Raw genomic sequence first — 26963 nt, 5'->3', positions numbered from 1 at the left:
ACTTTGTACTGCTTCTCAAGTTGTGTGGTGGTGGTTATGGTGATGTTTGTTTTTTAATTTTTACTTCCTGAGCGTAAGCGAATGAAGTATTGTGATCGAGTCCGTCGACCGACTCTCTACTTTTAGGTTTTCTCGAATTTCAAGACTCCTAGAGTACGAAGAAATATGGATCCGTTGTATGTGTAGTCTGTAGTCACTTGTCCCGATTTATTTTCACCTTAGAAATAAAGATTTTTTTCATAAAATGTAATGCGCACTCATAAGCGTTCAAATGCGCACTCTTGTGCAGTGGACTGTCTAAGAGTGCGCATTTACACATCTTGACAAAAATTGAAATTACTCTTAAAATATAGTGGTCTTGGGACGTACAATTAAATATATCTGGTCTCTAAACATGTATATGACGAACCCATATCATAAAATTTGTCTATCCAAAAAAATTAAAAAGTTATTGACAGTTTTACACTAAGTGCGTACTCTTGTACACATTTACCCTATTTAACTACGTACCTACTTGTTAAATACCAGTTTTGACTTGTTCTGGATAACACCAGTTCTAAACAAAATCATCAAAATTAGTTGCGAAAGATCTACCTACAGACGGTGAATCATAGCTAGCCTATGTAGCCTACAAGTCTGATCCCGTAATGTATCGCTCTATACATATAGGTATAATAGGTATGGAGTAGTAATTAAAAAAAAACGCATTTTATGATTATTATTATTAACGATCTATTTTTTTTTAAATATACAGGGGATGATCAAAAAATTACGTATAAGCTCGATGGTATATTATTGATAAACTACTGAAGAACTCGAAAAGAAATTGATAGAAGGTAATTTCGACAGAATTTTCCTAGCCCCTGAACTACAATACATACAACAAATCCAGTTTTTTTCGAAAAATTATAAAATTTGATTATGCGAATTTTATTTTTTTATGGGAACCCTTGTAAATTAAAATAAAGATCTGTATGTAACGTCGTAATGTAAAGACGCGCAAATTAATTTTATGATGACTTCATACTGTTTTCTTTTTTCTGAAAACTGAATAACGTTCAAATTTTTTTTTGGATACCTACGTTTAACTTTGCATCAAAAATTTTAACGCATTATGCTTCAACTGAGTATCGTCTGATCACTACAAGCCTAAATATGAAGGAAAATCTTATAATATGTTACCACCGTAGCGTACCATATTCAAATAGATATTTGCATTTTTTTACAAAAATAGGTATATAAAATAATACAGCATTCATAGCTCCGAAATCTAGCAAGCTAGGTTATTGGCGGTTTGAAATCCGTGATGTCATCTTACTTGCAAACATAATTTGTTCTCTTAAATAAAAGCAAATATTTAAAATTCTGTAAAATGAGAAATTTTAGTTTTTTAATTACTGAAAATGTCACAAAAAAAAATCAAACAAGCAGTAACCATAGAAACCGAATACATATTAGGTATTCAGGTATTCAAAATTGATTTTAGCGCCTCAATTGTCGCAACAAGTGAAGAAAACTTTTCTCTCTCTTTTTCGAAATTGGACTATCCTTACTTTTAATATTTTTTGGAAAAAATGTTTCCTGTATACACGAACATTAAATTCACGTTCGATCATACAGTACATAAAGTGGGAACACCCCATTAATTCCACTTTGCCTGACAAGCCGCTCTGAAAGTTCTACGGCATGTAGACCAAGAATACCTGTTGCGCAAAATTTTTTAAATTTTTTTACGTTTAAAAATTAAAAATACTCCCAAATGTTGAACTGTATTACAGATCTTGATGTTTTCATAGATATTTTTACAATTTTGATTTGGAACTCAAAATATATTTTTCATTTAATAAGCGAAGGATAAAAACAAATGTAATTTCAAATATCAGATATTGTAGGCGCACTTGTTGTGTTAGAAAACAATGCCTCAAGAACGATTAACAGTTGCTAAATCAACCCTTTCCTTAAAGTTGGATAAGCCGTAATAGTCCTTTGATTGAATGGCCTCCGAGGTCTGTATTAACACAGGACAGGACCTCACATAGGGATTAGTTATGATAATTTTACAGGCTTGCCAACAAATAAGCAGAGCATAATTCGGAAGAATGACAAACAGAAATAGAAGAAAAACTGTACAATGTATCACCATTAATATACCAACCTGGTGGAAAAAAAATTATTTTACTTAATAAATTATAAGTTAATTTAAATTTTGTACTTGTTCATGCCTCCTCAAAAATGGTCAGCCAAACCATACCTTGTGAAAAACATGTTTCACATAAAATTTTCTTTTAATTTTTTAGATTTTCAATATAAATTTAGAATTGCCGTAATGGAGAAATCTTTCCAAAAATATTACGAGAATCTTTCTCTTAATTTTTTTCTTCCTATACATATAGGTAAAGGTACAATTTCGTACCTTTACAAAAAATATCTAAATCGAAATACCAGATTTCAAGTGAATTGCGTCCTGTTAACAGGATCTAACTTTATGCAGTTTAATACTCATCGGTTAACAATCCGACATGTAATACTACAACATTTTATTTTCCCTGAACAGTTGTCAACATATTTATGTGGGTTGAGTTTCCTTTTTTGGAAAAAAAACTTGTTTAATTTATACCTGTGGATCATAATTCACCACAAGTCAGGAAGTAACTTTTGTTATGCAATTTTAAAATAAATGATTCTATAACTCTCCCGTCTCCTTGAAAGTAGTGAGTGATGTGTGATTTATTTGTCCATTCCTTGATCATTCCTTATTTTCAACGCACAGCGGTGGGTTTAAAACGTCACCTTGTAGAACCCTCTTTCCTGCTATGTTAATAATATTTGAAAACTGAAACGTTGGTTGTTGGAAGTGCCGCTCGAGCATAAACTGATTTTAAAATTTATATGATGCGTTCGTCGATAGTGGCGTTTTTCGCTGGTCGCCGCCTTTCAGGTAGAGTCTGAAAGCTTCAAAAAAACGTACACCCATAAAGGTGCGTCCACCGTCGGCGAATTTTACACTTTTTAAAGAGATAAGTTCATCACGACCGGTCGACAGCCGGAACGGGACCGCACTTTTGTTTTCATCACCACGTTTCATTGTTTTTTAATTCTCAATTATGTAAATCCACGATCGTAACCACTTTCAACAACAGGACAAACGCATAAATGATGGCATTGCCGCCGACAAGCGGACTAGCTATAAAAATGTATTTTTATTTAATTAATGAACAAATCCCGTCGAGATGAAAACGATTTTTGTATGTTCATCAAAGAGACAAATTAAAAACGGTTAAAATGGATGGTTTATTGAAATGTCTACGGAGCGGTGAACCGGTTAGATCTTAGATTCCTGAAGCAATTTTCTCCAAGACTTTTTTTAATATGATGATGGCCCCACCCAAAATTGGACCGACGAGTTCCGGCCTATTAACATTATTCGGACAAGTTTCGTAATACGTTTATTATTAAATTTTAAGTAATTTTTCCACGGCGTATTAGGTATTCCGTCGCTACTTGATAAATGTCTGGCATATGGCCGAGTCCGGGCTATCTGATCAGATCAAACGAAATTATTTCGGTCGGAATTTAAAGAGAAGTAACAAAAGGTAAAACTGTATTATTAGCAGTCATGAGCATTAGTAAAACGTACAAATTACTTACACTAAAACCTTAAAGTGAGTGGATATTTGTTTCCAACCGATTGTGTCAAGAGAGAGACAAATAATAAGGCGAAATTTATATAGTCATAAATCAATCGTAAGACCTTGTCTGTGATTACTGTTGCTCGAAATTACATAAATTATGGGGGCAGGTACAGAATTCAAACATTGCTCGAATATGAAATGCTGGAAGAAGAACAAAAACACGCACGGATCCAATCATGGAATCAAATTTACAATTTGTCCAATTTGTTGCGTGGAAGAAGCACAAAAACTTGCTGAAAATAAGGCGATAAAAAATGAAATAGAGTAGTATAAAGCGAATACTATACACTTTGATTTGATTTGGAGACTGAAAATTAATAACATAGTTTTTATAATTTATGATTCAAAATATAATGTCCCATAATTATGATATACGAATGAACGAACAAACGGTTGCAGTTGATAGGAAAATAGCAAAAAAATTGTTTTTTTGTACCAAGATTCATAACAAGAGTTTAGATTAAATTAAATTGAAATTATAAATAAAACCATAAGTGTAATAGTTACTACTACTTTTTCGTTCATCAATTTACATGACAACGGCATGGCGAGCATTGTTCAAAAACATTTTTTACCGTGTTTTTTTTTTGTTGTTTATTTTTATTTATTTAAAAATTTTAGTATCACTTAATAAATGTACATTTCATATGATTTTTTCACAAATTGACTCGCATATGAATGTTCATTTTTATTTAGTTGCGATAGAACACCGTGTATATTTTACATTCATTCGTTGCTGGCTAGTCAATTATGATAAATAATTGTAGTGTAGGCAATAAAATTTAGCTTTTTGGCCAAGGCTTTCTAATGTCTATATTACTGATTTTATCAAGACAATTTATCATTATAGTAGTTAAAAATATAATAAAACATTCTCTTCTTTTTTCTGGCATTGACAATTTGTTAAAATAGAAATCACGTGATTTTTACAACTTGTTATCAAATGTGCTATTATTTTATTTATCCATTGATAAGACTATTTTTCATAGTTTTCCGTAGCAGAATTAACATACCTTATGATAACAGTAAAATTGACTTTCAAGTGTTATATAGTGTCCAGTTCCGAATTTGTGTTGATAACAGAATTTACATTACCTACACTTTCCCTGTATATTACAAAAATTGAAAAAGGAAAATAGACGGACTGTCCATAAATTAATCTAAAATATATTAACTCTTAAAACAATAAATTGTATAAAATAGCGATAAATGTTTACGCTGCATTTAGGTGGAATATATCAAGATTTGCGTCAACGTTATCACAAACCTGTTATCACCGAAAAATTTATTAGCATGCGTAATGAATATAGTCGAGTTTAAAATCGAAATTTTTGTTGCACTTAACTTACATATTTATGCTTATCAAGTAGATATTTCTCGATAGCGCCATAGGCATCACAACCTCCGAAAATTTATGGCTAACCCGTCTGTAAAAGTGCATTCATCCTTTCTGACATGCTGATAAATTGGCGACACCATCTAATTGAATTACTGTACAAATTAAAAATGAATTTCCTGTCAATTACCATAATTGCGCTAGACGCGGCAACGCCGTTTCTTACGCAAAACCGCGAACTAATTAAAAAACCAATCAACGCCCTCTATTTGGCAAAATGATATTGCGAATTAAAGTAACTCTTCTGGTGTTAATATATGGCTGTGGAAACAATCGTCGCGAAGTTTTATTGCTCATTCAATCGGCACTTTCTTAGGTTTTCTCAGCGGCAAATGGGTGTAAGACAATAAAACCTGATGCATTGTGATTGTATACGACAGAAGGAATCTGTTTGATAAAAGACGGCCTCAAATTGAGACGCACACTTAAATGCAAATTTAATTGCTGTCTTTTATTCGTGTACGAGTCTTGTTTACGAGGTGACGACGGAAATCTGGCAACGCCGGACATAACTCAGATTGATGATCTATCTTTCCCCCCTCCATGACGGACATAGGGTTGGAGCGGCCATTAGAGTGTGGTAACCCCTCTCGCCGCGCACACCTCTAATAACGGACACGGAATAAGGGTATCAAGGCGGCAGTGCAAACGGCGATTGTTTTCATTCATAATTTACACTTTTGCGAGGTTTAATTAGAGGTGGGCACTTGCTAAAGTTAGTGATTATGACTACAGTATATGTAAACGGGCTGAGGTGGTCTCCGGGGTCTGCAGTGTAATTGATATGGTAGTTCCGGGAGAAGTGACCACGTGATCCTCTTGGTAAGACAGATTTATGATTTTTACTTCCCGAGAGAAAGAAAGGGAAAGTATTATAGCAGCGTTATTTTAACCAACGTCAAACTTCATGCTTCGTTCCGTTGTACAGCTCATAGATCACGAACACGCAGGTTTCCCTTTAATGATTAATTTAAAATTTTTGTACCGTAAGATTATCGTGAAGGCGATAAATAAGTAATTAAAATTCATCTATTCCTCCTCCTTTTCAGAAGAATTATGACGTCATATCCAATTATCATTAAATAAATCTCTTTGAAATAGGGAGTGCACCACTAAAAAATTATTAAATAAATCTTTATTTAAAAAAAAAACACATGGTACCACTTGTTCTTCAATAATAAGTAGTTTCGTATTTTTTAAGATTGCTCTACAGGATGTTAAAAAAAAACATGGACTGATTTTCTCTATGAATTGTCGCCGAACCAGCCATTTAAATTCTACTAAATTATGCAAACATAGTTCAGCGTTACTTATTACCGTAAACCTAAAAACAACATTTATCTCAGACGAAATGTGTTACGAGAGTTATTATTTAAAACTTTACATCTGTGTTATGTACACTGCATCAACATTATTTCTAATAGTAGTTCTATACACATTAGCATTTATCTTTTGTTAAACTAATTAGTAATTATGGGAAACTTTTGAACATCATGTGATGATTTCAACCCTTGGACATCATGTGATGATCCAGTACCCTAATATTTGTACTGATAGCAACCGTTATATATATATATATCCCCAAACTCATTGTAAGAACAGAACAATATTAATAATAGAACTGTAATGCGGTAGAAATCGAGAACCGTGACTTGTGAATAAAAATCATCTTGAGTATTTAAATGTGAGTTTGTTTAAAAACGACAAAAGAACCCGTACGTGTTAAGTGATTCGACCCCGGAAACGCGAACCCTTTACAAATTGGTGTCAGAAGCGGGATACTGCACAAAATCGTTGTGTAAGAAATTGCGCAAAATAATAAAATCAACACGGAGGATCGACAAAAATCCAACCCGTCGCGAACATAGTGTAGTACCAGTGTTAAAAGTAAAAGCTAATCCGGAAAGTGAATTATACGAAAATAACACGCGGTTTCATTTTATCAGTTCATTTAGGTCGCTCTCATCGAGATCCACATCCGAGGAAGGAATGAAGATTCGTTTTCTCATTTTGTAAGTACCTAATATTCTAACTCTATTATTCGACAAAATCGTACCGAATTTCGGGTTGTAAAGAAATTTTTACAAGAGTCAAAAGTTCCAAATCCTTAATCATGAAAGATACTAACGAAGACAATTTACCTTTATCACAACTAAGGACACAAATGACAGGACAACAAAGTACTGACAACCAATCCTCTACCGTTTCCCAACAGTCGTCCTCGTCTCAAGAAAATCTTATCTCACAACCAAATGTCCCAATGCAAACCCTTTTTACGACATCACAAGTCGATCAGTTCTCATTATTTCCAAATCGAAATCTAACGACAAACTCTGTTCCGTTACCGCATCAAGCTAATACAAGCAACTCCAATCGTTTTAACCCTACAACAACACCTTCTGTCAGAGAAGAAGTTCCCTTATCAATTTTATTAAAATTTATTTCACCCTATTCAGGAGATCGGGAATCATTACAAAGCTTTATCAGAAATTGTCAAAATGCACATGACTTAGCATCATCAGTTCAACGTCCTATTCTCTATGCATATATTTGTTCTCAATTAAGAGATAAAGCCGAACTTGCAGTAAACAATCACAATCTCACGTCTTGGCGACAATTAAAAGAATTTTTAATCAATTCGTATTCCGATCACAAACATTACGGACATCTTTTGTTAGAATTGCAATCATGTAAACAATTCAGTAAGGAATCTATCGCTAATTACATACAAAGATTAGAAACTTGCACCACTCGTCTTTTACAAGCTGCACGCAGCATGGCAGAAGACAATTCCGAAATTAAAGGTAGATTTGCGACAATCGAGCAAATTGCTCTACAAACATTTTTGATAGGTGTTAAACCCGATATCAGTCTAATATTAAGATCCCGTGGCGTAACGACTCTTCCAGACGCTTATCAAGTCGCTTTGCACGAGGAGCAAACATTGTTGTTTATGGCTGAAAATTCTTCTAAATCGAAACCATTCTGTACCGTCTGTCATAAGAGCGGTCATACATCATCAAACTGTTTTCGTAATTCCAAATACTCTAATAACTCTTCTAGTTTCGACAAATCTAATTCCAGGGCTAAACCCGAGCTCGTTAATCAGGTTTCGTCATCATCGCAAAATGGATCACATAACCCTAACTCCAATAAATTTTGCAATTACTGTAAAAAGAAAGGTCATTTAATCCACGAATGCAGAAAACGTGCTTACAATAACAGTAAAAAATCGAACATCTCATCACAACAATCTTCTTCGTTCCCAAATTCTTCTCAATCGAATTCTGGCCAAATCGGAAATCAAGCAAACCGAAATGCACCACCTTCTCTAATAAAAAACATCAACGCAACAATTTTAAACATTAACGAAACAACTGCGTTTATCGAAATTCCTGCAGATGAATCGCGGAAACGTACACTAAAGCTGTTGCTAGACGGCGGAGCTAATATCAGTTTAGTCAAATCGAACGCACTTGATGGAGAAACTCCTTTTTATACCGATGAAACTCTTAAATTAAACGGTATTAATAAAAACAAAAATCCAGTTCAGAGTGTTGGTTACAGTTTTCTTAATTTACATTTCGATCGTTTACAATACGAACACAAATTTCACGTGCTTGCTCATGAAACCAATATACCCCTTGACGGACTTCTAGGCAATGATTTCCTATGTAATGCAAAAGCTATTGTCGATTACGGATCTAATACCTTGATTTTTCGCAATGTACGAATCCCATTACAATTCCGAACCAACGACATAAAAAGTTCTGAAACACAAGAAATATCTCAAAATCCAGAATGCGAAAATTCGCAATCATACATTATCCAACCACGTACTCAAACTCTTATCGAGTTCAATGTCCTAAATCCGGAAATCAAAGAAGGAATAACACCCAATGTAGAAATCGTAGATGGTGTTTACCTATCCCACAGTATAACAACTGTCAATGCGAATAACAAAGCATTAAGTACCATTCTAAATACGAACGATAGACTAGTCCAAATAAACAAATTAGATCGCACACAGGAAAAGTTTGATCAAGATAATGTATTCTTAATAGATTGTCCAAGAAACGATAAGGCAATTAATATTGACATCAGTCGTAATGAGATTTTGAATAAGGCTATTGACACGAGTCATCTTAATAGTGAAGAACGCAAATCAGTCCTAAAAATTTGTCACAATAAAATCGTTGATCCACCTCGTGACCAGATTCCTGTTATTCTTAAAGAGTATCATGATAATCCGTCGGCAGGACATCCCGGTTATCAACGTACATTAAATAAAATTAAATACAAGTATAAATGGAAAAACATGAAAGATGACATTAAACGATATGTTAAACAATGTGATTTATGTCAACGAAATAAGACAGAACGCAAAGTTCGTAGGCATCCAATGGAAATCACAACTACGTCAACGTTACCTTTCGAGCGCATAGCTCTTGACATTGTGGGACCATTACCTATCACCGAAACAGGGAAAAAATATATTCTCACCCTTCAGGATGATCTAACGAAATATTCCTTAGCCTTTCCTATCAAAAATCATGAGGCAACAACTATTGCTAATAAACTCGTAAATCATTTCATTTGTAAATTCGGTATTCCAAAGCAAATACTAACTGATAGAGGTCAAGACTTTTCGTCATTATTATTAAAAGAAGTTGCACGTCTCTTCCGTATTAAGCAAATACAAACATCCGCTTATCATCCCCAAACAAATGGCGCCTTGGAGAGAAGTCATGCAACCCTAGCCGATTATCTCAAACATTATGTTTCCGATAAACAGACCGATTGGGACCAATGGTTAAATTTCGCCATGTTTTCTTACAACACTTCGGTCCATACTTCCACTAAATATACCCCTCATGAACTCGTCTTTGGAAATAAACCTGAATTACCATCGTCAATAACTCAAACTCCCGAATTTAAATATACCTACGATTCATATGTTGACCAACTTAAATTGAAACTAAATAGAAGTCATCAAATAGCTCGAGACAATCTCGTAGATTCTAAGGTAAAATCGAAACAGAACTACGACAGAAAAGCAAGGGACATCTCTTATGATCTTGGTGACAAGGTCTTACTTTCCAATGACGCATCAAAACCCAACAAATCAAAAAAACTAACATCCAAATACACAGGTCCATATGAAATCATAAAACAAAACTCTCCTACAAATTTCACCATCCGTATCAAAAACAAAAATCATAATGTCCATGTAAATAGGCTCAAGCACTATCAAGATTCTATTGTTCCAGGTGCATCACACCAGTGATTGCAACCTATCATGTCTTGAACATCAATTCATCGTCTGGGATTTTCTTTGAAAATTTAGGACCGGCAAGTTTTTACTCGGAAACTTGGAATTTGGTAGTCCATTTCAACGTCTCCACGGTCTTAGAAAAATTTAATTTTGTTAATAATACGTTCCATTCAACCCAGAACATATGTTTAATCGTTCCCTTTCATCTTGAAAAAACTTTATGTAAGCAATCCTTATCACTTATTCAACATGATATCAACCATATTCACGTCAAATATTCATCTTTCAGTGAGCTAATTGGTCATAAATCACGCAAAAAGCGGGGAATCATAAATGGCGTCGGCAGTGTTCTTAAAACATTATTTGGTACCATGGACGATGCAGATGCTCAATATTATACTGATGCAATAAACAAAGTTATTTCAAACAATGCTCATATTAAAGATTTATTAGAAAAACAAACACAAATTGTTCAAGAAAGCCTCACTACTTTTAATAAAACTTTCACTAACTTTGAGAGATATAAGCAAAAACTAAACGAAAATATTGCAGTTTTTAATAATTTTACAAACTTTATTGAGAATTTTACAGATGGCATTAAAGTAAGTCAACTAGTCACAGAGCATATGACGTTGTTATTACAATTAACGCATTCACTTGATAAAGATTTTGACAATTTAATATCCGTTGTCTTATTTGCTCAAAGGAATCAAGTACATCCATTTATTATCACTCCTGAACAATTTCTTAGAGAATTAAAGAGCACACTTTCTTATGTCCCCAGTTCAAAAAAATATCCTTTACCCTTAATATCTGGAAATGCTCACGATCTTCTAAAACTTACAGAATTAAAACTATTTTACTCCCATTCGGAATTAATCTATATTATTTCAGTTCCATTAGTTATGGATATCACCTTTACTATATACCATTTAATCCCTTTGCCAGTACCACACGACAAAGACCACGACAGTAACACAACCTATGTTTTTATCCAACCGCAAAATAAATATATTGCGATGTCGAATAACAGGTTACAATATTTGGTAATGTCGGATCTAGAATTTTGCAAAATCATCACTGGTAATGTTAGGATTTGTAAACAAAATAACATTCTTTATCAAACTCATAATCATCCCATGTGCGAAACTCAGTTAATGTTAAACACTAGAACCATTCCAAAATCTTGTATTATCCATCTCATTAGAGGTAATATTAACACTTGGTATAAGCTACAGCATTTAAATAAATGGTTATTTGTGTTATCAGAAGAACAAACTTTGAATATAATATGTAATGATGATATACGAAATCTAAACATAAAGTTATTAGGCATTGGAATTTTTTCATTAGATAATAATTCATGTAAAGCGTATAGTAAATCGGTAACCCTTGTACCATCAAAATCATTTATTTCCGAATATGAATCATTTTCACCTAGGTTAAGTTTATTAAATGATACATGTTGTACTTCCCAACAAATTAAAAATGCTATTGACAGATACCCTATTAAGGAATTACACACTGAAAATGTTAATTTCGATGTAATCAACTCTTTGTCTCAGCGTTTAGATGTTGTACATAAGGAAATTATTAGTTCTCAAATATCTCCGCACCTCATTCATCATTCTTGGTTCACACAAATCATAACGTACTTAATTTGTGTAATAATTTGTTGCTACATCTTTGTAAAATGTTATCAGAAACGAAGTTTTCTTTGTAAATACATAATGTGTATGCGCAAAAATAATGCAGGTCGAGACGTGTGTTTAAACGTCTTAAATCAGCCGATGACTGCTCCAGCAACATCTCCAACCCCAGTAGCTGCAACTGCTACAACTACAACTGCATCAACACCAATGATGGTTGTTCCACAACCGTCATCAACAAGTGCTAGTGCTAGTGCGCGTGTTAATCAAAGTGATTTTGTGCAACTTGGTGCAAATCTTCGAGCGCATTTTAATTGAGCTTGTTACCTTTCTCTAAGGGGGGAGGGAATGTTATGTACACTGCATCAACATTATTTCTAATAGTAGTTCTATACACATTAGCATTTATCTTTTGTTAAACTAATTAGTAATTATGGGAAACTTTTGAACATCATGTGATGATTTCAACCCTTGGACATCATGTGATGATCCAGTACCCTAATATTTGTACTGATAGCAACCGTTATATATATATATATCCCCAAACTCATTGTAAGAACAGAACAATATTAATAATAGAACTGTAATGCGGTAGAAATCGAGAACCGTGACTTGTGAATAAAAATCATCTTGAGTATTTAAATGTGAGTTTGTTTAAAAACGACAAAAGAACCCGTACGTGTTAAGTGATTCGACCCCGGAAACGCGAACCCTTTACATCTGTTTCATTATTCTACCGAAATTTGCGAAATAAAAACTGTCTTTGTTAATAAATAAAAATTAGTTCAGATATGTTTATTCCTTAGTTATTTTCAAAATGACAATCGACCAGCCCTAAAAATTTCGTCACTTTGCAAAAACTTTCCGCGCTCGAAATAAAAGGAATGACAAAACTGCATTCTCACTGACATTGAAAACCACAACAAAATCAACCTGCTCCTTATGCTAAATTTACAATCTAACAGATGTTTTGATGGCAAAAGTAAAATTCTAAATTACGGCGTTGACACGTCTGACAATAAAACGTTGAGTACACACCATATATTTTTATTTGGCAACACCTCACTTTGTTTGATCGCCATCTGCTGTTGATAGACGCAACCGTTATTAAGATTTTGTATTTGTAATAATTGTGGACGTCGTTTCGTTACAATTAAAACAGAGGATAGTTTACCTGTTATTTATTTTCGGCAACGGAGAGATATTTTATCGCCCAGAGCACTTTATCTGGTTTTCATTGGCACAATTATTACGTTCCACAGTTAAAGACCACTCGAGATCCAAGATAATTATTTTTTTTCTAAACTCGAGCCAGAGCCGGATAAGCGGGGATTTTTTTGCCGTTAGCTCTATCTTTCCACGATATCAAGAATTTACTTCTCACGGACTTTTGTGCCGTATTTCATTATAGGAGTCCATCACGTGAACTAAATAATGGCAAATAATTTATGGACGGTTTCAATCGGCCAATTATGCAGTGCAATGGCTTGGTAAATGATCAGCCTGCATTAGTGTAGGTTAAAGTGTAAATTAGGATCTCGGATGTAGTAAAAATCAACATTTTTGACATGTCATAGTGACAAAGCTGAAGAAATCATATTACAAAAGTCTGTATTACTTTTTTTCAGTAAGTAATTCGGAACAAAATATCTTCTAAAATAAATTCTGTTGAAAACAAAAATTTAGGCTTCCCTTCGTACTCTAAAATGTTTTAGTAATTGGTACGAATTTAAAAAATATTTAAATGTCACATATTTGAAAGGTGGAATGTTTTGAAAAATTTCTGGGAAGATAAAAGATGTTAAGTTTCAAATTTTTGAATTTTGTGAATTCTGCTTTGCGTTTAGATAGACGAAGTTGCCGACACTAAAATGAAAGATTGATGAAAATTATAATTCTTAAAATTAAGTATGAAATGAAACAAATGGCCTTACTATTAAGAAACAGAAATTCTGAAACAATACATAATTCTATGTAGCTTAAACGTCTAAATATCAATAACATTAGATGTACGTGTAATCTATAAATCGTAGAATTTTAAATTTTGACTATCGGAAAATCACACACAGTCAAAATTTTTTGCGCTGTAAAGAATAATTTAAGATAAAATAAGTTATTTTTCAAAATGAGAACAACAACAACGAATTTGGAACTTTCAAAATTCGTAATGATGGTGAAGTTGAAGAAATGCCAACCATAATATTGTGAATTAAAATTTTTCTGAAATATAATTTATAAGTTATACTTAACTCCACTTTTATGCCTAGGTTTTCTCTTAAAAGTTGTGATATGCGCCCAGTACAACACAATAAGATTTAATCTATTGGACATTAAAACCAATTCGAGCAAAAACAAGTTATAAATTTTTGTTCATGGAGGAACAAGTAGTTACGAGATAGTCAGTAACTAAGTACTTATTAACGAGAAATAATAACGCATAACAGGTTGTTGTAAAAATGTTGGTTGGCGCATTCACCTATCCTTATTTGCTTATATGTATACTAGACTCACTTGACATACACCTAGTAAAACTTTTGACTTAAACGGCTTAAGCCAAACCATCCTTATAAGTCAAACTGGCTATTGTAAGCTTTATGGATCCAAACCGCAAGGATTATTACTGTTCATTGTTGCCACAATGGAGCTGTAAAGTTTTACTAGGCATATGGCAACTGAGTTAAGTTATAGAATAGCCAATTTGACTTATAAGGGTGGTTTAGCTTAAGCCGCTTAAGTCATAAAAGTTTTACTAGGTGTATGTCAAGTGAGTTTAGTATATGTAATGGAAAAATTATTCAGGTAGTAAGTAGGTACATAAGAATTAAAAAATTTTGTTCTCAAATCAAATGTTTAGACAAAATCTCCAGTGCACCGGCAGCATAGGCAATAAAACAATTACAGTTTCTTAGAGAACAAAAAATTTAATTTTATGTTAATGTAAAAATGGGACCCCAAAATTCTTAAAAAACTATGAATCCCCAAAGTATTGTTTTCGAATTTTTTCAAAAACAAAACACAAGAAACCCTCAAGATTCCTATTAGTTTATCTATTAAAAAAAACACTAAATTAATTAATTAATTAATTAATTAATTGCTTCATATTAATTTCTTGAGACATTCTTTATAAGCAATTCTAAAAGATATACATAAATATGTATACTGACAAAAACACAAGTGTCAACATATAAAATTTTGCACGTTTTAGATGTGAATTATTTTAGAGTAAAATTTTAAAAGAGCTTTTTCAATTTTTTGGAGGAAATAAAGGAATATAATGTTTTATTTTTTATTAACGTTTTACCGTGTTTATTATAAACTTAAAAAACAGTCGGTTATATAGTTTCCGAGTTAAATTGTAAACTGTTTCAAAATTTTGTTTTTTTTTTTCAAAAATATAAACGTCCAAGATTTTAGAGCATTCGGTTTTACCGTTTCTAAGTGAAATGCAAACTGTTTTTATAAAATTGATTCTTTTCTCAAAAATCTGGATGTGGGAACGGATTCATAAACCACACTTGTACAAGTATGTTATTTCATCAAATTTAAATAACATTTAATTTCGGAGGATTCCACGGTCGGAGTCAGTTGGGCTCAAAAACTCAATTAACACTGTCCCAACCATGAAAACGATCATATATTAAATAACATTTGCTATTAAACATGTTGAGATGACGTCATCATATTGTTGGTGGGGATGATCAGACAAATTTAGCATCTACACGATATTACTGACGCACATACAGAGTGTTAAAAAAATTGAACACCAATCCTATAACATGTTGTTCACGACTGTTTATGGAGCAGAAAAAAGTTATAACTTTCTTTTGTCCAAATGTCGAAGATAAAGTTTAATTTTTCGTTTCGAAATTCGAAATTTCATTATATTTTGATTCACTAATTTATGTTGAGTACCTGAAATCGATGGGACTTTCATTATTTAAAATAATTTTGGAAATATCTTGTTTTTAACCACCGTATTCTTCATTTTATAATGTAACAAAAAACTTAAAAATTGTTTAGGATGAATCTGACAACAATCATTAAGTTTTTTGATCAATTAAAATCGATATTTTGTTTTGTAAGTCAAATTGACGTAAGGAATTTTTTTAATGAGTTTTTGCGAACTTCGACTTGTGAACGTAATAATGTACCGTTGAGTTGATGCGTCATTTTTTGAACACCCTGTATAAAATTTGACAACAATCGATCAGGTAGTTCCGTACTCTAGTGGTAATGAAACGTCTAAAAAATATTGAAGTAGCCGTTCCTCGGATGGATTCTATTACATGTATGTACTTTGCTTACGTTGGGAAGAAAAAATGTTTAGCAGTTACTTACATACACTGACCGGCAAAAAAACCGGCCACCCTGAAAAAGTTTGCAAAACCGAACTTTAAAAATTATTAATTTAACTAGTGATTGTTATTTTATTAAAGAACCATTCACTATTGACACATGATGTATAAATTAGCAAAAAAAAGAAGACAAATAAACGCAGAATTAAATTTAATTTAACAAAATAACAGAAACAGAGCGACAATTTGAGAGACGTCCGTAAGAGTTAATGGAATTGTTTTCGCGTGAAAACGTTTATTAATTGCCAAACCTTATAATTTATAATCAAACTATTAAAAACACAGCACATAACAACAACCTCCTTTATTGTTTTTTTTTTTTTTAAGAAAATATCGTACTTGGTCTGTTTCTGTTTTTATTTTGGTGAAATTTTTCATCACGCATGTTTAAAAAATCTATATTTTTCTCAATTTCGGAACGCGGTATTCGCCACTGTTTTTAACTTACAAAACTCGGTAAATCACATTAAAAACATTGTCGACTTTTTTTTCAAAAAGGGGATGCCGGTTATAACAAAGAAGCTGTTTTTAACTGCATCTCATTATCAAAAAATATTTTATAGGTTTTTATTAAAAAAAAAATGCCATAGTGGATAGGATACTTCTAAGTTCAAATTTGAAATATTTTTTTTAATTTTGCTTTTGAATCCCCGAATCGGTTGAATGTTGCTATGACGTTTTTGTTTTTTGATAATTTTCTTCTATTGTTTTAAGAACAAAGTCAAATTTTGTTTACTACAATTTTTAGTAAGAAAACTGGTTTTAAGGTTATTTAGACAGAACCTCCCTCGCCCTTGCAGCAGGCAATAAAACAAGGTTCGTTTATTAGATAAAATAATAAAATTAATTGTGCGAATTTTCTTTCTTCGTAATATGAAAAAGTGACACCTAAAATTCTTTGAGAAAAGAACACCAAATTCAAATTCTTTCAAAAACGAAGCAAACGAGACGCCTAAAACTCTTTCACCTATTTAAAAAGAAAGACAAACTGTTTCACTGGAGTTACCGGAAATTTTTCCAAATTCTTTCAAAAATAGAATAGCAGCTCCCACGACTCTTTCAATCCTTAAAAAAGTTTGATTCTGTGAATTTTCATTTCTGATGATAATCCCTTTTCAGTTAAAATAGAAATAGGTGTAAAATGACATATCATGCGTGTGTTTCAAGTGAGTGTGCATTCATAAATCTTGTGATGTCGTCATCAACTGTTTGGTAGGAGATGATAAGTATATCAATTGGGATAGGTACAGTGTATCACTAATAACCACAACGTTATCAATTGCTTCATTCATTAAGTTCTTTTTTAGACATTTTTTTTTAATTTTACAAAAAATGTTGAATAGGTATACCTAAAGTTTTAAATCAGTCCAATAATTTTGGAGATTAGGTATTTATCTAATAATATCACTAACAGGCGACAGATACACCAAAACTGGAGACCTACTCTTTCATACTCTGATGATTATGAAAAATGGAGAAAACATGAAATTATCTTTTCGTCAAATGGACCTTACTACAATACTTATACTCTGGAATAAAAAATCTTCTTTTCAATGTTGTAATATTGTATCACAAAACCTAATTACGTAAAAGGAACTGAAAAATACGTAGAGATTAAACAAATCACAATAGACAGTTTTATATAGATACCATAATAAGTATACGTATATTACTCGAAATAAACTCTGTATCTGAAGAACCTTGGTATCTCTAACTTAGTATAGTATAGTATAGTTCAGATAGTTAAAACGTGTGACATATGTTATTTTCTTAGTCCGATTCAGTTGGCACTACATACAACTTGTATGTAAGGTTAAAATGAACACGATTTTCATAGCACTGTGCAACAGCTCTAACATGATTTTCGATTAAATGTCAATAGAAGTTCAACGACGACAAGTTTTACGTGCTTCAATCGTCGGCGGACGTCTGCTTCGACGCCTTTTCCATGCTCGTGGATAGCAAACAAAATGATTTCATTCAAAAATTATATGGTAGCGACTACTTACGCATACGCCATAGAGGCATTAGCATGTCGGGAAGCTGATGGCGTAAAATCCGTTTAGTAACCTGCGTGCGTCCAGTGGCACATTATAATCCAGTTACACCTCGTACGTTGAATGGTTTAAGCTCATCAAGCCAAGAGCACCTTACATGCCGCCAAAAAAAGTCAAGATCGTGCAAACGAGCAAGTAATCATTGCAAATTACGTCCTGCGCAATTGAAACGATCCGGGGTGAAATATCCCTAATCTTGTGCAACAATATAACGGCGTGCTAGTTGACTTATCTGAACATTTTCGTGGAACGAAGTCTTGCACGTATCCCGCTGGAACAAGAGGGCAAACGTTTGGCGAGCTTCCGAGAAGGAGATGCAAAACGTTGTGTGAGAAATTTTGATTTACCGGCCGAGCAAGCGATGGTATCGCGAATTCAGATTGAGCCTAATAGAATAGCCTGGTATAATCCAGCGACGTTGGTGGTCGTGTATATGCCTATTATATTAATAACACTTTGCCTTATTAAAAATGCATTAGGTCGTTTATTTATTGATTTAAAACGGTGGGTGGATTGTTTTGCTGCACTCATATGCTTGCACGAAGTCGCTGCATTTATCTCTGGCGTTGTATCGAAATTGTAGATCGCGCATTTTTACCCACATAATTGAAACTGTAGCACGTTAATGAAACGTTTCGGTATTATTTATTGGTCGCGCGGAATCATTAAAGTTGGGAGAAACTAAAACCAAGATTTCCTCTGATGGTTGGCTTTTACTTTTTGTTCCTTCGATGGCAATTGTAACATCGGTACCTAATACTTTTCGTTTATTTACGCGATTTATGATGCACATAAATCGCGCGATTAAAATCCAATAACGTTACTAATTAAATACAGGGCGGTCTTGCCGACCCGGGTGGTTTACAAAATAAAAGTACGCACGAAAACATGAAGAATACAAGGAGCAAGCGGTCGCTTTTTCTTTTTCTCGCATCACTCAAGTCGTTATACCACTAATTTTTTTCTAAATAAAACACAATAAAAATGTAGTTATATCTATTGGACATTAATTCTAACGGGGTACCTACTTTATAGAACTGATTTACACTAACAGTTGTAGCGATGTCTGTGTCTGGCGACGATGTGCGTTTTATGACAAAAAGTATTCATAATTAGACAAATCTAATATTCATTAACACCCCATTTACTATGATGAATTAATTTTCGTAGTTATTAAATTCGCAAGGGGTAAAAAATTGTAGCGAATTTCGATAAAACCTATTACATCAACTATACATGCTGAAGGCTTAAATGGGATTAGTAAATCATGGCAATTGTAAATTGTATGTGTGCAAGTAACTATCGTGCTTTGAATTCGTGACACGTTAGCTTTTAAAAATAAATAAACGAGGTGTAGTGTAAATATACAACTAGTGCATCATTATTCTAATACATGATATTTTGTATCACCGTTCTGGAGGTTATTACGAGGAGCATTATTATCTCGCCATTCAAGCACCACCAAACAAGTCTAATAAGTCTACATATATTTTATGTTTAATTTTGTAGCACAGACAAATATGCCAGTTTGTATAGAAAGATACAATGTAATACTAACGAGAATAGCACTGTTACTAGAATTTTGAGAAAATGAGATAAGCCGTTTTTGACTAATCACCTAATTATCTCTACTTAATTAAACAATTATAAAAAAGTATGAAACTATGAAGAAACTACATGTACCAAACAGCACATGCTTTTTTGAATATTTCAAATGAGATTGCCTTTGCAAAATTTTGAGATGACATCATAAAATTTTTGGAAAATATGAACAACAGACGGAAACAGGAAATCTATTTTTGATATTCTACCACCTATGAAAAGTTCCGAAAACGAAATTAGCCACTTCTCAGATGAATCCTAGTACATTAAAATTTGTCAAATTGACAATTATTTTACATTCTTAACAATTCTGGTTTTTCACTCTTAGACCTTCTGAATTAAAAAAAAAACCCTCCAAATTGTTGTGACTTGTGTGAGATATCATTCAACAAGGCTAATCTTTTAATTAGATATTGGATGAAATAATTACATTCAAACCAACACAAGAGTTCAATTTTCTAAAGAAAGGTAAAACCTATGATTTGCAATTAATTTAACTAATAAAATGCCCCTTTTTGAATGTTAAATTTTTGTTAGTTGTATGATCTAGTATAAGCATTAAACGTCGGCAAAGGTTTACGATTTTTTTTTAAATACAGTGAAGTGAATTTTGCTAAGAAAATGTACTGTTTCACTTTATATGCTTTTGGTTTTACTTATATAGGGTGAGCTAATAAATTCCTCGATATCTCATTGATTATTGAAAATAAAGAAGTCAAGAAAGTACTGTACGGTTCTTGGAGTAACATGCATTAAAATTATTTTTAGCTACACAGAATGTTGTTTTCGAGACATAACTTTGTTTTTTTTTTATAAAACACACTATATATTTTTTTTAAATTGTCTCATAGGCCTCTTTCTACACTTTAAAATCGTGTATATTTTATGAAGATATGACGCGACATTGCCACGTTATTGTATTTAAATTTTTATATTTCTCAAAATTTTTTAGCACTGTTGAAATTTTGAAAATCTGTGTTACAATATTGCATCTTATACAGTAAAAGATTACAATTTTTAAATAACAATATTTCAAGTTTTTCAAATAGAACACCCTGTATTTTATTACTGCATCTTATTCTGTTTACTTTTTTTTTCTTCTATGGTAAGTATTTTCTACATCTAAAATTTATAGTTCATCTAGAAACACCAAGATATCCAAAAAAAGGACAAAAAATATAGTAAGATGCAGTAATAAAATGCAGGGTGTCCTATGTGAAAGTAAAATATGTACCAAAGTTTATTTGAAAATTTATTGTTTTATATATTATTTTATTATTATTCATAAAATAAAATTTAATTGATACTATAACAAAGCACATATCTCTGTTTATCTCTCCCTGAAATGTTGTAAAACAGATTATAAAAATAAACCTATTCTATTTTTTTGTGAACCCTTGCACTGTTAACAAGAATTGAATCAAGAAAATTTTGATAACGAATTACAAAAATAGACTATACTTACAAAGCGAGGCCAATCAGAGTATGTGAAAATATATAGGGTGTTTCATTAAAAAAAAATAGTTGTATGTTACGCTTCCAAAACAGAACACTTTGTATAATTAAGCATATTTTGAGTGTAAGGTATTCAAAGATCCATATAACTTCAATCTTTAACTTTTTTCCTATTTGCAATAATTAATGAGATACCTATTGAGGATCGCACGCTTAATCACTCATTTTGTATACCTAAAAGGCAAGTTTTATGAATATGCCACTGAAGTTTGTCCTTTTTTCTTTAATAAGATGGTAAAAATTATCAAAGGCTCTTCATTCACAAAATGGAAACTAACATTCAAATACGTAATTTAGCAGCTGTGTACATATTCCGTCTTGCTCCACCTTCGTATGCAAAGTCAAAAATTGACAAAAAAAAATGCATCTATAGAATTAACAGGAAGTGATTTACTTGATGGTTAAAATTTACACAATTTTTTCGAAAATAACAGTATGAGTTTCGGGATAGTTCTGACATTACTGAAAATATTTCAAAAAATTCCACGTTATTACTTGCCTTGAAAGTAGGGATGTACCGACTAGTGGCCGACCGGTCGGATAAGCCGACTATTCGGCCGTTTTTCATCGTCGGCTGCAGTCGGCGACTAGTCGGCTAAACAGCCGATCGGTCGGCTTTTTTTATTAAAATTAAAATAGTATATAAAACAATTAAACCCGGTTTACAGAACCTCAATTAAATATTTAATTGCGATTTAATTTTTAGCCCCGCGTTAAAGTATCATGTGACCGACTCTACGCCAATCAGACGTCGCTAATGGCCTTGTTAAATGCGCGATCAACTTAAACTCAGTTAAAATATTGTATAAACTGGCCCTAAATTGTGTTATTCTTTATTTTTGTACTGAGTTACTAAAAAAAATTAAATGTTAAAATTATCTAAACAAATTTAACACATTTTTTGAAAAACAAAGGAACTTTAGTTATTCCTTTTATTAAAATAGAACAAACCTTTAAGGTAGCCAGAGAAATATAAAAAAAACACACTGTTTGTTGCATTTATAAACCGGTTTTAGCAAAGCCGAGCAGTCGGCCGACTAGTCGGTTTTTACTGGCCGAACAATCGGCTAGTCGGTTAGTCGGCCAGACCTACAGTCGGTACATCTCTACTTGAAAGTAAAAAATCTTTCTCAGTATATGAATATGAAGAAAATGAAAATTACACTGTGGAACTTAAAAACATTTTTTTCTACAATATCCCCTGTATGGTATATTACAATTAAAATATAGAGGTGGATTACCACACCTAGAGATACAGTAGCAGTAATAATTGCACCAGCACTGTGTCCGTAGAGTTTCACGAAAACTCAGTATATAAACATTTTTGTTTAAGCAATAAAATAAACAACTGTAGAGTGACACTATACATTAAATTTCAAACCAAATTTACTTCACAAAATTTTGAGATGATGTCATCAAGTTATTGAAAGGGATGAATAGGTGAATTTTGATTAGCGATTTACCTTGTTCAATTACCTACATGCATAAGGTTAAAAACAAGATTGGATTAATAAATCACAAGTATTAGAGGTATATTGTGCATTTTAAATGTGATTTACTTAGTAAAATTGTGAAATAACCTCATCAAATTTTCAGTATGAATACCTAATCACAATTTGGTTCGCGATTTACCATTTCCACCAAAATTCATAAAATACATCTAAAATTCCACAAAGATCAGTATACCAGTTTTAGAAAGTATGCATTTGTTTAACAAAATCGCCAACAGATGTACTTTTTCATATTTTTGGGGCTATGAGGCGTTGAGATGAAATGAGCCATTTGTCAAATGAATCTATTTAAATATTTTCTCAGCTTACGCTCGAGAAGTAAAGAACGGTATTTAATAAAAAACTCTTTAATTTTTTGGACTTTTAATTCTATTGTTCGCGGTTGTAAGTGTTTGTGACATTATCTTGGGAGATCAACGAACACGGGATATTGGTTAAAAATAAAGGAAATTAATTTTGTCTCGTTTTGTAAAAGGGCAATAATATTATTTTAGATATGTTTTTTGGTACTTTATAATTTATATATGGATCATTAAATTAATGACCATGAAGGCAAACATGTACAAATAATACTCCAAAAAAATATATTATTCAATATTTCTGCATAATTGGTTTTACAGTGTCGACAACAACAAATTAATTAAACATAAATTTAAAATTTACATAGTTTTGTTACAGAGGGTTTAATTAAGTATTATTTAAAGGTTTTGATATATTTGGATAAGACGATTCGACAAATGTTAGTTTTAAAAACATGAAAAAGTCAAAAATTAAACAAAAACAAAGTAAAGTCGTCTTCTTGATTAACATTAAATGATAATTTAATAGTAGCAACACTAGTAGTTTAATAATAATATAATATATCAAATATAGACGGTTAATTCAATTGGCAAAGATAATGTCTTAGATTCTCGTGTGGCCATTTGGCGGTTCCGCCATTCAAATGAATTAACTTTGTTTTAGAAATTTTGTCCTAAATACCTCCAAGTCAAATATTTTGTCGAGAACATATAAGCCTACCAAACGTCTAGCAAAAATTTTAACAACATATCCCAGCCGTATTTTACAATTAAGACAAAAATGTTTTTTATAACTGAAAGCGCAAATTCATACAACGCATTCTATTTATATTCCCCAATAAACACAAACCAGACAAGAACTATTGTCCCGTCGTGCCAATTTTTTCAGCCGCCGAAATATTTATGTTTAAGCTCTTAGCTGACTCAGCCTCTAGTTATATTTAATTCACTTCTAGCCGAAATTTACAATTTTGCAACTCCTAAATTATCTTCCTCGCGCAATCGGTCAAAAACACCTCACGATTTGCCCATGAACGGTCATTAATTCAGCATTAACAAATGTCCGCGATGGTTCGATAAAATTCAAAAATTGAGGCTCACACCGTGTAATTTAGCTGTCTGCAGCGTAAAAATGGTAGTTTGCGTAACATGAAGGATTTGCGTGGCATGCAGAAACGCGGTGTAAGAATGAAAATAAAATAATTTATGATGGATGCGTTTAATAATTTCTTAGGTTAATTTAGTGTTGTGTAATGCGAGGAAAAATGGGAATCTGCCATTACAAGCTATGTTGTCTTGCTCAAACCGCAGGAATTTGTAATTTTGACCGGCGTATTTGTTGGTCTGGAGAGGAACGTGAGGAGAACGAAGTTTCGGTGATGGGCAAGTTTTTACGAATTTGGAGGATAGGAGAATGCATTGTTTGATTGGTGGAGGAGAAGTTCAAGGTAGAGCACGAATCGTGGCTAGGAAAATGGATACGGCATTATTCGTAAGCTAACTACACAATAGACTTTAAAAAAATAGGGGGAAAAAAGAACATAATTCGAGACAATACAGAATTACAGCTTATAATAAAAACGACCATGAAGACAACATTACAAATGGAATATGCACAAATGCAATCAGGTCAATTCTTACGTTCTTATAAAAGAACGTTTGTTGAAAGTTTTGCAAGTATCGTTCTATGGAGGTTATTAATTACTTCGGTACCGCTGCAAATACGTCGAAGAATATTAAAAAACAATAGAAAAAATAAAGCCTTAATATGTATTAAGTTTCAACTATTTATAAATGATATTTTGCGTCACCATTTGTTCAACTAAATATATTTTTTTGTTAATTCAAGTATCCTGCATAGGAAGTGAAAAGTGGAAACAGAAAATTAATGTACTCAAACATTGTCAATATTACATGCAGCGTCTGAAGATACTTGAATCTTCCTCTTTAAAGATTTTAGAGCCCATATAACATTTAGAATCTTGAAAATTTTGAAAATCTTTTTATACAATCTACAAATTTCGATTTTAAAATTCTTTTTTTATAACATTATCTATTACATATATTGGAAGGGAAAAACATTAATTAAGTATATAGACTGTAAGATCTTCATCTCTTGAAAAATATTTTTTTTAACTTTTAATCTTGTTTATAACAAAAAAACGTGGAAGCTCGCATAGTCTGTACAATATTTAACACAGTGGAACAATTTCCGTGTAAAATGCATTCATTATCGCGTAGACAATTCGTGGCGAATAGCAGCCAAGGTCATCTGATAAGCATCTAAGGTCAAATTTACTAATTTTTATTATTTGACGTAAAAGTGCATCAACCTTCAAAGTATGAAGACATCATTTAACAGCACTAATTGTACAAATTGTAAAACACTTCCTCTTTGGCTGTCAACTGCTATTGAAACGCAAAACAAATTTATTATCACCTCTTTTGACATTAAAACCAACGGTAAGCTTTTTTTGGGTTTGATGTATCTATTATCTACCGACATTAAAGACACTATCTTGGACTGCTTTCAAATCCAATTTAGAATAACTTATGGGTACCACGTGGGTCTGTGATGTGTCTGAAAGAAAAAAGTATTTTTAGGCATAACATCGTGTTTTCACTTATAAGGGTTTTAATGTTGTTTTTGATACTCCGTTGAAAAAATTTGGCAAAATAAATCTGTGAAAAAAAATCCCGACTGCGAAAATAACATCGATTAATTCTTTATGTTGCTTATAGCTCTTATGGTTTACATCTATCAGTTCAACTAGAAGCAACCCCGGCGGAACACATCCTAGAGCAAGCTGACTGGGGTTGATTCATGACCTGTCGCCGCGCGCTGTAATGGAGCTCCTTTCTCCTTCTCCCCCTCGACCAGCCCTGGATGGACGAAATCCCGAAAGTTCTACTAAAATTCGAATGACGTTGTGAAATATGGATCAGGTAAAAACAATCAAGCTAAAAAATCTCACTCGGGGTTTTACGCTCGGTCACTATTAAATCACTACTGCGCGTTTCGGCGATTTCAAAATCTTAAAATCACGACGAATGGCTTCATTAAATAAACGAGAACTTGTTTACTATGATATTCGATGAATTACTTAACTAAATTAATTATAGTTTAAAATATTTTTGGCAAGATTTGCTTAATTGCCATTGCGAATATTTATTGTCAAAACAATCCGAACTTCACTTTTGCAAAATATAAATTTAGTTTATTTTTATATAACTGTGTTATTGGGGAGTCATTAACTTATTCAGTTTAACCTATTATTTAGATTTCTTTACGTCATTGTATTCGGATAAAGTTAATGTGGATATGCAGTAGATATCAGCAGCTTTGTAAATAGGGTAATTGCGTATTCCTACTGTTTTGATTGATTTAACAGCCTATTTTACTACATATTCACAAATATAAAAATAATTTATCGTTTTTATTATTAATATGCCTATAAAATTAAAAACAACTTTTCAAATACCTTATAAAAATTTGCAGAAATAAAAAATATATTATTTTTTTTTTTTATTTAAAGGGAACCAATATTTCCTGTAAAATTCGAAAGACGTTGTGAAATAGTCAGCTTCATTTTATTGAGACTATCAAAGTCT

General features: G+C 32.4%; 1 protein-coding gene and 1 long non-coding RNA gene across 5 annotated transcripts in view; one reads left to right on the top strand and one right to left on the bottom strand.

Moving 5' to 3' along the window:
• The window catches only part of LOC135129218 (homeotic protein ultrabithorax-like), a 543629-nt gene that overhangs the window by 499233 nt on the left and 17433 nt on the right, over positions 1-26963 (bottom strand). The window lies entirely within an intron of this gene.
• The window catches only part of LOC135129219 (uncharacterized), a 105551-nt gene that overhangs the window by 66752 nt on the left and 11836 nt on the right, over positions 1-26963 (top strand). The window contains exon 3 of the long non-coding RNA XR_010280529.1: positions 26094-26297. This is a non-coding gene — a long non-coding RNA (uncharacterized LOC135129219). The remainder of the gene's footprint in view (positions 1-26093; positions 26298-26963) is intronic.

This window comes from Zophobas morio, unplaced genomic scaffold (assembly GCF_036711695.1).
Source record: "Zophobas morio isolate AGI-343-1 ecotype UQ-CSIRO unplaced genomic scaffold, CSIRO_AGI_Zmor_V1 ptg000014l, whole genome shotgun sequence".
Lineage (NCBI taxonomy): Eukaryota > Metazoa > Arthropoda > Insecta > Coleoptera > Tenebrionidae > Zophobas > Zophobas morio.
The sequence above is the reverse complement of the archived record's forward strand: the minus strand, read 5'-3'. Positions and strand labels throughout refer to the sequence as shown.